The sequence below is a fragment of the Ursus americanus genome, chromosome 19 (assembly GCF_024610735.1).
Source record: "Ursus americanus isolate L20-20 chromosome 19, mUrsAme1.1.p, whole genome shotgun sequence".
NCBI lineage: Eukaryota > Metazoa > Chordata > Mammalia > Carnivora > Ursidae > Ursus > Ursus americanus.
Genome location: NC_142145.1, coordinates 37,122,069 through 37,136,020, shown reverse-complemented (window position 1 = coordinate 37,136,020; position 13,952 = coordinate 37,122,069). Strand labels below are relative to the sequence as shown.

Genomic DNA, 13,952 nt, shown 5'->3' with positions numbered 1-13,952 from the left:
GGCACCTCTAATTTGGGACACTTTTAAAAGAATGCTTTATTCGTGTTTGTAATAATCTTTGATGAGCTTGGAAATAAAATTTCTGTTTAGTTAAAAACAAAATAAAAACATCAAACAAAAAGAGTCCCAATAAACAGAAGTCCAGGGCCAGCCAGATGGTTTCACAGGGGAATTCTACCAAACATTTAAAGAAGAGTTACTACCTATTCTTCTCAAACTATTCCAAAAAATAGAAATGGAAGGAAAACTTCCAAACTCATTCTACAAGGCCAGAATTACCCTAATTCCAAAACCAGACAAAGACATCACTAAAAAAGAGAACTATGGGCCAATATCCATAAAAACATGGATGTGAAAATTCCCAACAAAACACTAAGAAACCAAATCCAACAGCACATTAAGTGAATCATTCACCATGATCAAGAGGGATTTATTCCTGGGTTGCCAGGGTGATTCAATATTCACAAATCAATCAATGTAGTATACCACATTAATAAAAGAAAAGAATCATATGATCCTCTCGACAGATGCAGAAAAAGCATTTGATAAAATATAGCACCCATTCTTGATAAAAACCCTTAACAAAGTAGGAATAAATAAAGAGAACATACCACCTCAACAACATAAAGGCCATTCACAAAAAAACTCATAGCTAATAAATCCTCAATGGGGAAAAACTGAGAGCTTCTCCTCTCTGGTCAGGAACAAGACAGGCATGCCCACTCTCACGACTGTTATTTAACATAGTATTGGAAGTCCTAGCCTCAACAATCAGAAAACAAAAATAAATAAAAGGCATCCAAATCAGCAAGGAGGAAGTCAAACATTCACTATTTGCAGATGACATGACACTCTATGTAGAACACCTGAAAGACTCTACCAAAAAATTGCTAGAATTGATACACAAATTCAGTAAAGTTGCAGGAAACAAAAATCAATATACAGAATCTGTTGTGTTTCTATACATCAAAATGAAGCATCAGAAAGAGAAATCAAGGGATCAATTCCATTTACTATCGCACCAAAACCCATAAGATACCTAGGGATAAACCTAACCAAAGAGGTAAAAGTATTCTGAAAACTACAGAACGCTTATGAAATAAATTGAAGATGACACAAAGAAATGAAAAAACATTTCAGGCTCATGGACTGGAAAAAACACATATTGTTAAAACGTCTGTATTACCAAAAGCATTCTACACATTTAATGCAATCCCTATCAAAATTCCACCAGCATTTTTCACAGAGCTACAACAAACAATCCAATAAACAAAAGACCCTGAATATCCAAAGCAATCTTGAAAAAGAAAAGCAAAGCTGGAAGCATCATAATTCTGGACTTCAAGTTATATTACAAAGCTATACTAATCAGGACATTATGGTAGTGGCAAAAAAATAAACACACAGATCAATAAAACAGAATAGAAAACCCAGAAATGGACCCACAACTGTATGATCAACTAATCTTCAACAATGCAGGAAAGAATATCCAATGGAAAAAAAGAAAGTCCCCTCAACAAATGGTGCTGGGAAAACTGGGCAGGAACAGGCAAAAGAATGAAACGGGACCACTATCTTACACCATACACAAAAATAAATTCAAAATGGATTAAAGACCTAAATGTGAGATAGGAAACCATCAAAATTCTAGAGATCACAGGCAGTAACCTCTTTAACATCAGCCATAGCAACTTCTTACTAGATACATCTCCTGATGCAAGGGAAAGAAAAGTAAAAATAAACTATTGGGATTTCATCAAGATAAAAGATTCTGCACAGCAAATGAAACAACACAACTAAAATTCAACCTCCAGAATGGGAGAAGTTATTTGCAAATTATGTATCTGATAAAGGGTTAGTATCTGAAATACATAAAGAACTTATCAAACTCAACACTCAAAATCCAGTTAAAAAATAGGCAGAAGACATGAATAGACTTTTTTCCAAAGAAGACATCCAGACGGCTAACAGACATGAAAAGATACACGACATCACTCATCATTAGGGAAATACAAATCAAATGTACAATGAGATACCACTTCACACCTGTCCAAATGGCTAAAACTAACAACACAGGAAACAACAGATGTTGGTGAGAATGAAGAGAAAGGGAACCCTCTTACACTGTTGATGGGAATGCAAACTGGTGAAGCCACTCTGGAGAACACTATGGAGTTCCTCAACAGTTAAACATAGAACTACCCTATGACCCAGAAATTACCTTTGTAGGTATTTACCCAAAGGACACAAAAATACTGATTTGAAGGGATACATGCATCCTGATGTTTAAAGCAGCATTATCAACAATGGACAAATCATGGAAAGAGCCCAGACATCCATCAACTGATGAATGGATAAAGAAAGTGGGGGGGGAATATTACTTGGCCATCAAAAAGAATGGAATCTTGCCATTTGCAATGGCGTGGATAGAGCTAGAGCATATTGTACTAAGCAAAAGTCAGAGAATGACAAATACCATATGATTTCACTCTATGTGGAATTTAAGAAATAAAACAGATGAATATAGGGGAAGAGAAAAAGAGAAAGCGAAGCAAGCCATAAAAGACTTCTTAAATATAGAGAACAAACTGAGGGTTGCTGGAGGGGAGGTAGGCAGGGGTATGGTTTAAATGGGTGGTGAGTATTAAGGAGGGCACTTGTGATGAGCACTGGGTGTCTTATGTAAGTGATAAATCATTAAATTCTACTCCCAAAACTAATATTACACTATATGTTAACTGAAATTTAAATAAAAACTTTACAACCCAAAAAAAGCCTATGGAAAGAGAAAAAAGTAAATAATACTGACCTTTCTTAACTATTCCAAAGAAATACAAGAGAAAGTAATACTAATTCTTTCTAACCAGCATTACCCTGATACCAAAACCTGATAGACATTACAAAAAAATAGTTACAGATCAATATCCCTGATGAACACAGATACAAAAATCCTCAAAAAATATTAGCAAATTGAATTCTACATTACATTAAAAGGATTGTTCACAATGATCAAATGAGATTTATTCCAGGATTAAATAGAGGTTCAATATCTACAAATCAATTAACATGATACACATTAAAAAAAATAAAGGATAAAAATCATGAGATCAGCTGAATAGATGCAGAAAAAGCATGTGACAAAATTCAACATCCATTCATGCTAAAAATCTCAGCAAAGTACATTTGGAGGAACCATTTATCAACATAATAAAGGCCATATATGAAAAACTCTCAGCTAATATCCTACTCAATGGTGAAAAGCTGAAAGCTTTTCCTCTAAGATCAGGAACAAGGCACAGATGTCCACTCTCAGCTCTTTTATTCAAAATAGTAGTGGAAGTCCTAGCTATAGTACTAAAGCTACATCTATTAGAATAATTGAATTCAGTAAATTTGCAGTATACAAAATTAATATACATCAATCTGTTGCATTTCTATACATTAATAATGAAGTATCAGAAAGAGAAATTATCAAAACAATCCCATTTATAATTATATCAAAAAATGAAATACTTTGGAATAAATTTAACCAAGGATATAAAAAATCTGGTGTCAGAAAATGGTTAAGTTTCATTTTTTTGAATGTAGCGGTGCAGTTTTCCCAGCACCAAATATTGAAGAAACTGTCTTATCCCATCATCTATTTTTTATTCCTTTGTCATAGATTAATTTACCACAAAAGAATGTATTATTTCTGGACTCTCTAGTCAGTTTAGATTATCTTTGTGTCTATTTTTGTGCCTGTACTGTTTTGTTTACTATAGCTTCATAGTATGGTTTTAAATCTGGGATTGTGTTACTTCCAGCTTTGTTCTTTTCCTCAAGATTTCTTTGGCTATTTCATCGTCTTTAGTGGATCCATACAATTTTGGGGTTATTTGTTCTAGTTCTGTGAAAAATGTCATTGGTATCTTATAGGGATTGCATTTAACCTTCAGATCACTTTGGGTAATATGGGCATCTTAACAATATTCTTCCAATCCATGAACATGGTATACCTTTCCATTTATTTATGTCAGCTTGAAATTCTTTCATCACTGTCTCAGTTTTCTTCATATAGGTCTTTCATGTAATACCTGAAACCTTAAAACTCCTAAAAGAAAACATAGGCAGTAAACTCTTAGACATTGGTCTTAACATTTTTCTTCATGTCTCCTCAGGCAAGGGAAACAAAAGCAAAAATAAACAATTCAGACTATATGAAATTAAAAGGCTTTTTCACTGTGAAAGAAGCTATCAACAAAACAAAAAGGCAACCTACTGAAAGGAAGAACATATTTGTAAATGATATTTCCAATAAGGAGTTAATATCCAAAGTATATAAAGAACTCATACAACTCAACATCAAACAATTCTACTAAAAATGGGTGGAGGACCTGAATAGACGTTTTTTTCAAAGAAGACACACAGATGGCCAAGAGGTACCTAAAACGATGCTCAACATCACTAATCATCAGGAAAACGTAAATTGAAACTACAATGAGATATCATCTCACACCTATTAGAATGGCTAGTATCAAAAAGACAGGAAATAAAGTTTGGTAAAAAGGGAACCATCATGTACTGTTGGTGGGAAGGTAAATTGGTGTAACCACTATGGAAAACTGTATAGAGGTTCCTCAAAATATTAAAAGTAGAAATACCATATGATTCAGTAATTTCACTTCTGGGTATTTATCTGAAAAAAAATTAAAACACTAATTCAAAAAGATATATGCACCCCTATGTTTATTGCCACATTATTTATAATAACCAAGATATGGAAGCAACCTGAGTATCCACTAACAGATGAAAGGACAAAGAGGATGTAGTGTGTCTATATATGTACAATGGAAGATTACTCCTCCATAATAAAAAATAAAATCTTGCCGTTTGTTATGGCACAGATGCATCTAAAAGGTATTATGCTAAGTGAAATAAGACTGAGAAGGACAAATACAATTTCACTTATATATGTAATCTAAAAAGAACAAATGAACAAACAAAAACCAAGCGACCCAAATTCAAAGAACTTGTGGTTGTCAGAAGGTGGCAGGTAGAGGGATGGGCAAAATAGGTAAAAGGGAAAAGAGGTACAAACTTTCAGTTATAAAATAAATAAGTCAGGGGGATACAAAGTACAGCATAAGGAGTATAATCAACAATATTGTTATAATGTATGATAATATGATAACTATACATATTGTGGTGAGAATTTCATAATGTATACAATTTTCAAATGACTGTTGTACACCTGAAACTAGTATTTTATATTATGCTTCAAGTTGAAAAAAAAAAAAAAAAAGCTGTACCTCATATAGTAGGTCTGGAGTGGGGCCCATAAATTAGAATTTCTACTACATACCCAGGTAATGCAGATGCAGCCAGTCTTAGTCTGTTTGGGCTGCTACCTCAAAAATACTACTGACAAGTGACTTAAACAATAAACATATGTTTTGCACAGTGCTGGACATTGGGAAGTCCACGATCAAGGTGCCAGCAGATTTGATGTCTGATGAGGCCTACTTGCTGGTTCATAGACAGTAATCTTTTCCCTAGGTCCTCACATAGCAGAAGGGGCAAAAGCACTCTCAGGTTCATGAGAGTTCCACACTCATGATTTAATCCCCTCTCCAAAGCCCCACCTTTTAGTATCACATTGAAGGTTGGGATTTCAACGCAGGAATTTCAGAAAGACACAAACACTCACTGCAAGTCTGGGGAACACACTTTGACAAGCTAGTGCATTTTTATTTTCTTCACGTGTAATCCAAATAACCATTACCATCATGAGCTCCATAAAATCTTCGTAACATTTAAGGTTTTAAAATATTTTTTTCTTAAGATTTTTATCCATTTTATAAACCCCAGTACATAATGTCTTTCCTATTCAAAATAGTTCACAAGCAAAATAGCATATGTGACCTTTGGTTATCAAATAAACTGGGCAGCATCTCATCACTTTAATACTTTTATTTTTTTCCATAAAATGCTTGTAAAGAATTTATTTTTGTCAGTGTACTGTTGAATCTCTTTAAATAATATTTGATCAAGATTTAAGAGAGAAAAAAGCCCTTTTTACAACTATATTGAGTAGAATCAACTCATCCTAAAATGCCATAATGAAATATCACAGTATTTATCAAAGTCAAAATGAAACTGCTGCTGACATTTATGTGTTGTTACCCTAACGAATTGTGTTTTTATTATTTTAATCTTTCCTTTATGTTGTTTCCTGTTTGAGAGGGTCTTGAATCTCATTATCTTTCTCTCTCCTGTTATTTTCATCATTATTTTTTGTCACTCTTATTTTTATAATTTTGACCATCAGACTTGTTTTTAACAATAGTTTTTGACATGCTGACATTTTGGAGCTCCTACCAATAGTTCTCTTTTGGATTTTTAATAGAAGACTTCCTTTCCTTTATATGAGAATTGTGGAATGATCAAGAATTCTGAATATATAAAATTAATCTATAATTACAACATATACATTTTTAAGTCACTTCCATGTTATTTTGAACCACATAACTATATTATCACATTGTCCTTTTACCATATACATTGAAGTTCTTGATGAATTTATATAGAGTTTTGTTGTTGGAAAACTTAATTCTTCAAGCTATTTCAGCTTGTCAATCAATGACAACTTTGCTTGCCATTTCTTCTGGAACTTCCAGGTCTCATCTGGACAGTTTGTATACTTGATGTAGTAGGCTAAGGTCCAATTTGATAAGTGAGATGAATACAAGTACCTTCGCCTGTAGATACTTTAGCTATTCCCAGATCTGCTATAGGTTTATGTCATACAAAAGAATTCTGATGGGATTCCCATAAAAAAGAAAAAAATAGGGGCACCTGGGTGGCTCAGTCGTTAAGCGTCTGCCTTTAGCTCAGAGCGTGATCCCAGGGTCCTGGGATAGAGCCCCACATCAGGCTCCCTGCTCCACTGGGAGCTTGTTTCTTCCTCTCCCACTCCCCCCACTTGTGTTCCCTCTCTCGCTAGCTATGTCTCTCTCTGTCAGATAAATAAGATCTTTAAAATACAGGTGTGTGTATGTATATATATATATATATAGTATATATAGGTATGTATAGGTGTGTATATATATACATATATATATATAGTAGGTATATATAGGTGTGTGTGTGTGTATATATATATACATATATAATATACATATATATGTAGGTATATATAGGTATGTGTGTGTGTGTATATATATACATATATAATATACATATATATATATATTATAGTAGGCTTATTGAGTATATTCTTCAAAGGACAGACCTTTAATTTTGGTTAATTATCAGTAAGAAGCAAATCTTTTGTTTTATATAATGATGATTAGAAGAATGCTCAACTATTTAAATTGTGGCTGCAAACAATTCAATCCTTGTTTCTCCCGTCTCCATTTCCCATATAGTTCTGGTATCAAGAACAGCAGTACATGTCCAAATCAGGATCTGTGGCTATAAACACCTTGTGGATTAATTTCAGGACAGTTGGTGTTAGGATAATTCCTGGGAGTTGTCCCTATGTTGGCATAGCTACCGTAACTCAAGTGCACCCAGAAGTGACGGTGAATCCCTTCTTTTCCTCCATTGTTTTATAGAGGGTGTTTAAGGTGTGGTAACTTTATAGCATTCAAATCAAAATTAAGTAACAGAGCAGACCTGACAGTTGTGAGCGGACAAAACCAGGTCAGTCATACAAGCAAAGTTTAACTTCATTTTACAAATGGCTCATTTTTTACTTATGTCTCTAAAAATCATTGGTGAAACTTAACTGGCCCCCAAAATTGGTATGAGGTAATCACTAACCAATTTCCTCATTTAAGAAAATTCTAATAGTATAACCAATCACTGTGAATAAACAGTCACTACATAAGCAGTCCTCACTACATAAGCTGCTTTAGAAAAATATACCCCTGAGCCTCATTCCAGGTTTTGTTTGAGTGCTCCCAGTTTACAAACTGTCTTTTTGGTGTGTACACAGCAAACTTTTAATAATTACTACTATAGTGATTCAAGTTCATTTCTGAACTTTTGGCAATAGTTTAAACTACCTGTTACAAGATGCGACCATGATGAAATGAAATGGAGAAAATCAATGAACATATCTTAGAGATCCTAGATTTGAAACCAGTCATACTAACAATGAAACTTATTTTGGTAGTTTCAAGTTTTTATGTAAATTCTGGTTAGTTAGCATATAGAGTGATGTTAGTTTCAGGAGAATTTAGTGATTCACCACTTACATATAACACCCAGTGCTCATCACAAGTGCCATCCTTAATACCCATCACCCATTTAGGCCATCCCCCACCCACCTCATCTTCAGCAACCCTCAGTTTGGTCTCTAAATTGAAGAGTCTTTTATATCTTGCTTCCCTTTCTCTTTTTCCCTTCCCTTATAATCATCTGTTCTGTTTCTTAAATTCCACATATAAGTGAAATCATATGGTATTTGTCTTTCTCTGACTTATTTCGCTTAGCATAATACACCCTAGCTCTGTCCACGCCATTGCAAATGGCAAGATTCCATTCTTTCTGATGGCCAAGTAATATACCATTGTGTATATACCACATCTTCTTTATCCATTCATCAGCTGTTGAATGTTTAGTCTCTTTCCATAATTTAGCCATTGTTGATAATGCTGCTGTAAATATTGGGGTGCATGTATCCCTTCAAATCAGTATTTTTGTATCCTTTCGGTAAATACCTAGTAGTGTAATTTCTGGGTTGTAGGGTAGTTCTATTTTTAACTTTTTGAGGAACCTCCATAGTGTTTTCCAGAGTGGCTTCACCAGTTTGCATTCCCATCAACAGGGTAAGAGGGTTCCCCTTTAGCCATATCCTCACCAAAATCTGTTGTTTCCTGTGTTAATTTTAGACCTTCTGACAGGTGTGAGGGGATATCTCATTGTAGTTTTGATTTGCATTTCCCTGATGATGAGTGGTGCTGAGCATCTTTTCATGGGTCTGTTAGCCATCTGTAGGTCTTCTTTGAAAAACACGTCTATTCATGTCTTCTGCCCATTTCTTCACTGGATTATTTGTTTTTTGGATGTTGAGTTTGATAAATTCTTTGGACACTAACCCTTTATCAGATCCATAATTTGCAAATGTCTTCTCCCATTCTGAAGGTTCCATTTTAGTTTTGTTAATGGTTTCCTTCACAACAACAATCAAATTTTCAGTGGGGTTTATTTTGTTGAAGAAGAGTGTGTTTTCCATTTACTAGTAACTGTTGCATTTTAGGATGTGGGAAAACGATTTTTTTAGAAGTGCAAGTTTGTGATATTGGGTGAACGAAGGAAAATAAACAGTAGACATCTGACACTTTTTCCTATTTTTGAGGCACACCCCCCTATATAAACAACTCCCAACACAGAGGCTTAAAAATGGGGGTACTCTCAATCCAGACTCCATCTATTAAATGTACTCACCACAAACTTTAAATACAACGTAGAATGTAGAGAAATAGAAACTATTCTGGCCAGGTGGTATCCAGAGGGCAACCGTATGTTCATTTCCAGGGGTAGCAGTATCCATGGTTCTAGGGGGCAACTGCCTATGCTCAGTCTTGAAGTATTTCCAATAGGTGACTTGTGCAATGCAAATTGCAGAATTGTTCCTGGCCATGAAGATTCCAAGCCTGACTGTTCACCCCTCCCAGACACTTCTTTCTGCTGCAATTAGTCACCTTCACTAAAATCCCTGAGTGCTACAAATGCCAAACTTTGATGAGAAAATGGATACTTGATTTGAAAAAGACTTTTTAGCCAAAATATTAAATCACTCATGATATACTGCAAGTTTTAAAAATACACTATGAATATATTAAGAACTCCTACAACTCAGGGGCGTGTGGGTGGCTCAGTTGGTTAAGTGTCCAACTCTTGATTTTGGGTCAGGTCAAGATCTCAAGGTTGTGAAATTAAGCCCCACACTGGACTCTCTGCTGGGCATAGAGTCTGCTTAATACGCGTTCTCTCCCTCTCCTCTGCCCTCACTCACGCGTTCTCTCTCCCTCTCCACACACACACACACACACACACACACACACACACACACACCCTCCTACAATTCAAAAAAAAATTAAGTAAACGAATTCAAAAATGGAATTGAATAGACATTTGTCCCAAACTGATATACAAATGGCCAACAAGCATATGCAAAGATGCTCAACAGCACTAATCATCAGAGAAATGCACATCAAAACTATAATAAAATATCACCTCATACCCATTTAGGATGGCTACTATCGAAAACCCAGAAAATAACTAGTGTTGGTGGTTATATGGAAAAGTATGAACCCTTGTACACTGATGGTAGGATTATAAAATATTGTGACAGCTACGAAAAATATGTTGGTTCCTTAAAAAATTAAAGATAGAACAACCATATAATCCTCAAATCCCACTTGTTGGTATATATCCAAAAGAACTGAAAGCAGGGTGTCAAAGAGATATTTGCACATCCATGTTCATTGCAGCACTATTCACAATAGCCAAGAGATGGAAGCAACCTAAATATCTATCCATGGATAAATGGATAAAGAAAGTATGATATATGCATATAATGAAATATTACTCAGCCTAAAAAAGAAAGGAAATACTGTCACATGTTACAACATGGATGAACTTGAAGACATTATACTAAGTGAAATAGACCAGTCACAGAAGGACAAATACTGTATGATTCCACTTACAGGATGTACTTTGGACAGTCAAAATCATACAGACATAAAGTAGAACAGTGGTTGCCAGGAGCTGAAGAGAGAGGGGGATAGGAAGTTATTGTTTAATGGGGACAGAGTTTCAGTTTTACCAGACAAGAAAGAGTTATGGACTTGGATATTAATGACATTTGCACATTATTTAATACCACTGAACTGTATACTTAAAAATGGTTAAGATGATAATTTTTGTTATGTGTTTTTTACAATTCTAAAAAAACACAAAAACACAAAATATTTTAATTAAAAAATCTCTACAATTGGGGCACCTGGGTGGATCAGTCAGTGAAGCATCCAACTCTTGGTCTCGGCTCAGGTCATGATCTCATGGGTGGCGGACCGAGCCCTGAGTTTGCTCCACAAGTGGGGAGTCTGCTTGAAAGATTCTCCCCCCTGCCCCTCACCTCTCCCCACTCATTCTCATTCTTTCTCTCTCAAATAAATAAATCTTTAAAAACAAAAAAGTCTAAAATTTGTATAGGAAAGAAAACCAAACATAAGTTAGAGTACCACTTGTTTTCCTTTGCTCTGATTAATTCTCATGTTTGAATTTTCACAACTCTCTCCTTCCTTACTAGCAACACCATGGGGTTATTAAAAGACATTCGGTAGTAGATATGGAAAAAGAAAAAAATCCTTTACGTCAAGCATGTCTCATTTGTCTTTCAGTCAAAGTGGGCTTCCTCCAAAGTTGGTATGGTTTGGGTACCACTTTTAGATGATGAGGTAGAGATGGAGAAGACAGCTATCCCTTCTGCTATCCTAAACACATGTGGGTTTTTTTTTTAATATCAAATACAATTTGATCCATTGATGATAGGAAGCCATCTATGAGAAGCAGTTTTTTGAGGATATAGGGCCTCAGAAAAATGCAATGAGATCATAGAGAGATTCAACACTGAACAGTTAATCTTGGATATTAACACACATACCAAGTCAAAAAAGAGAAATATTGGTCAGGCTACATAAATGCTCATGCAGTAGAGGTGGGGAGGAAAGTATAAGCCATCATTCTAAAATGGGTGCAGAACAACTAATTCTCATAATGGTCCCTTGGTACACATGCCCAGTGTGCTAAATGGTTACTGAAGTTTTTCCTGAGGAAAAAAATTGTCCCATTATTCTGCATATTTCATTTGGGAATAAAAGACATAAGTCAAAAGCAACACACTTTATTTGAACTTAGTATACACTTCGATGTGAAAGAACTTCCCCTGAGAGAATTGGTATATATTTTAACCCATTTGTCAAGGCTTTTATTTTTGTTATATAAATGATGACAGAAATATGTGGTAGGAATGACATTATAGGTTTCTATCAACTCCAAGTTTCTCTGATTACACCACTTTTAAGAGGAAGAAGCCAACACAGTTTATGTTCCTGAAGCTTCCAAAAATGTTGTTAGGGATATTGATTTGATCTTTTATTATAAGGTTAGAATATACTGATATTAGAGAAGTCTTGTGACCTAGTAAAAACATGAATCCCTGATTTCACTCTTCTTTTAAAGTTTCAAACACAACTATTAAAGTTATTAACTTATCACCCTGAAGGAGAAATCCCCAAATGGCAAAATTCATCTTCTAATGTCTCCATTTGTTCTCGATTAAAATAATAAAAGGTAAATGCAGGCATCAGATCTCTAAATGTCTCATGAACATCAATTAGATTTTGTTCAAGTACTTTTAAAAAGATGAAAAATGTTATGCATACTGTTAATGTATTTTCCCAGTCGCTAATTTTGTGTTTTTAGAGTAATGTTTTTTCTTTTTAGAGTTAAATTTCACTTGAAAGTGAGGCTTGAAAGTGAATTGAATTCTCAGTCATTAATTCCATCACCGACAATTCAAATGATTATAATATTTTTAGAGGTTTTGAGGCATTATTACAATTTTTATTCACAAGGGAAGGGGTGGTATAAATATTTTAGCAATATTTAGTAAAAATTTCACAGCCTAGGCTTCAGACACTAAAAAATTGAAGGTCTGAAAGGTAGAATTCCCAAAACTGGTATCTATTATTAAGGTACTTTAAATTTGTAGATTACATATTTAACCTTGTTTCATTTTTTAAAATAAGTCTAGTTGTAAATAACAGCAAGACCATCAATAATGACAATGATAACCACAATATAAATGTTACTTATGTTCTACTTCTGTACTTAATGTTTTACACATATTAATTCATTCTCACAAGGACCCCATGAAGTAAATACTATTATGCTCATTTTACTGGTGAGAAAAATGAGAGTGAATGGTGAAGCTTTGATTTGAACCCTTGCAATCTGGTTTCAATGCTGTCCACCCATATGTGCTGTGTTACAGCACACAAGATTTAACTGATGTAACTTCTGGTTTGAGATTATTTTGATACTATGGGACAGACATAATCTATCCTTAAATTTATGTTCATAACTGTATTGGTCAATATAATGCTAGCTGCTATAAAAAACCCTCCAAATCTCTGTGACTAAACAGAATTCATTTCTTATTCAGATCAGGTCCTAAGTGGTTTCTGTGACTGGTGGGGACTTCACATGTGGTAACTCAGTGTCTTACGTTTCTTCCATGTGTGGAAATCTAGGACCTTGGAGTCCTGTGTCCAGCCCGTAGAGAAGGAAAGGAGGATCATGCATGGGAAATTACTATGGGCCGGTCCTGGAACTGGTACATTTCTTCTCTACTCTCTTTCCATTGCCCAGAACTCAACTACAGGGACAAGGAAATGCTGTTTAGGTGTGTGTGAGCCCAGGAAGAAAAAAAAAGGAGATCAGTGAGTAGCTTGCCAGTATCTCCCACAGCAGTCTTGCCTATCTTAATGATGTGCTACTCATACTTTCTGACTCCAAAACTAATATTTACACCACTATATCTTTTCTAGATACTCCATATACATATATCAAAGTGAACCATACCAGTATATACAAAGGATATAATGAAGGTAGAGTCAGATTTTTTAAATGGCCAGATTCTGGCCGAGGAGGAGATTTTGGGTGTCAAGGGAAAAAAATCTAGACAATATAGTATTCAATCAGATCTTTACCAAAGATTTTTCTTTCTCTCCCATAAGGAAAACTTATCTGCTAAATCTCTGTTTTCTTATCTGTTCCTGCTACAAGATATTAGCTCCCTTGAGAACTTATGGAATTCCTTGAGGAATTTTGACTGTATCGGTTATTAATATAAAGTAAGCATCCAAGATATCCTGGGTTTGTTAATTATTAAT

At 34.8% G+C, this 13,952-nt stretch overlaps 1 protein-coding gene across 2 annotated transcripts in view; it reads right to left on the bottom strand.

Moving 5' to 3' along the window:
* NOL4 (nucleolar protein 4) overlaps positions 1 to 13,952 on the bottom strand; it is a 301,648-nt gene that overhangs the window by 132,423 nt on the left and 155,273 nt on the right. The window lies entirely within an intron of this gene.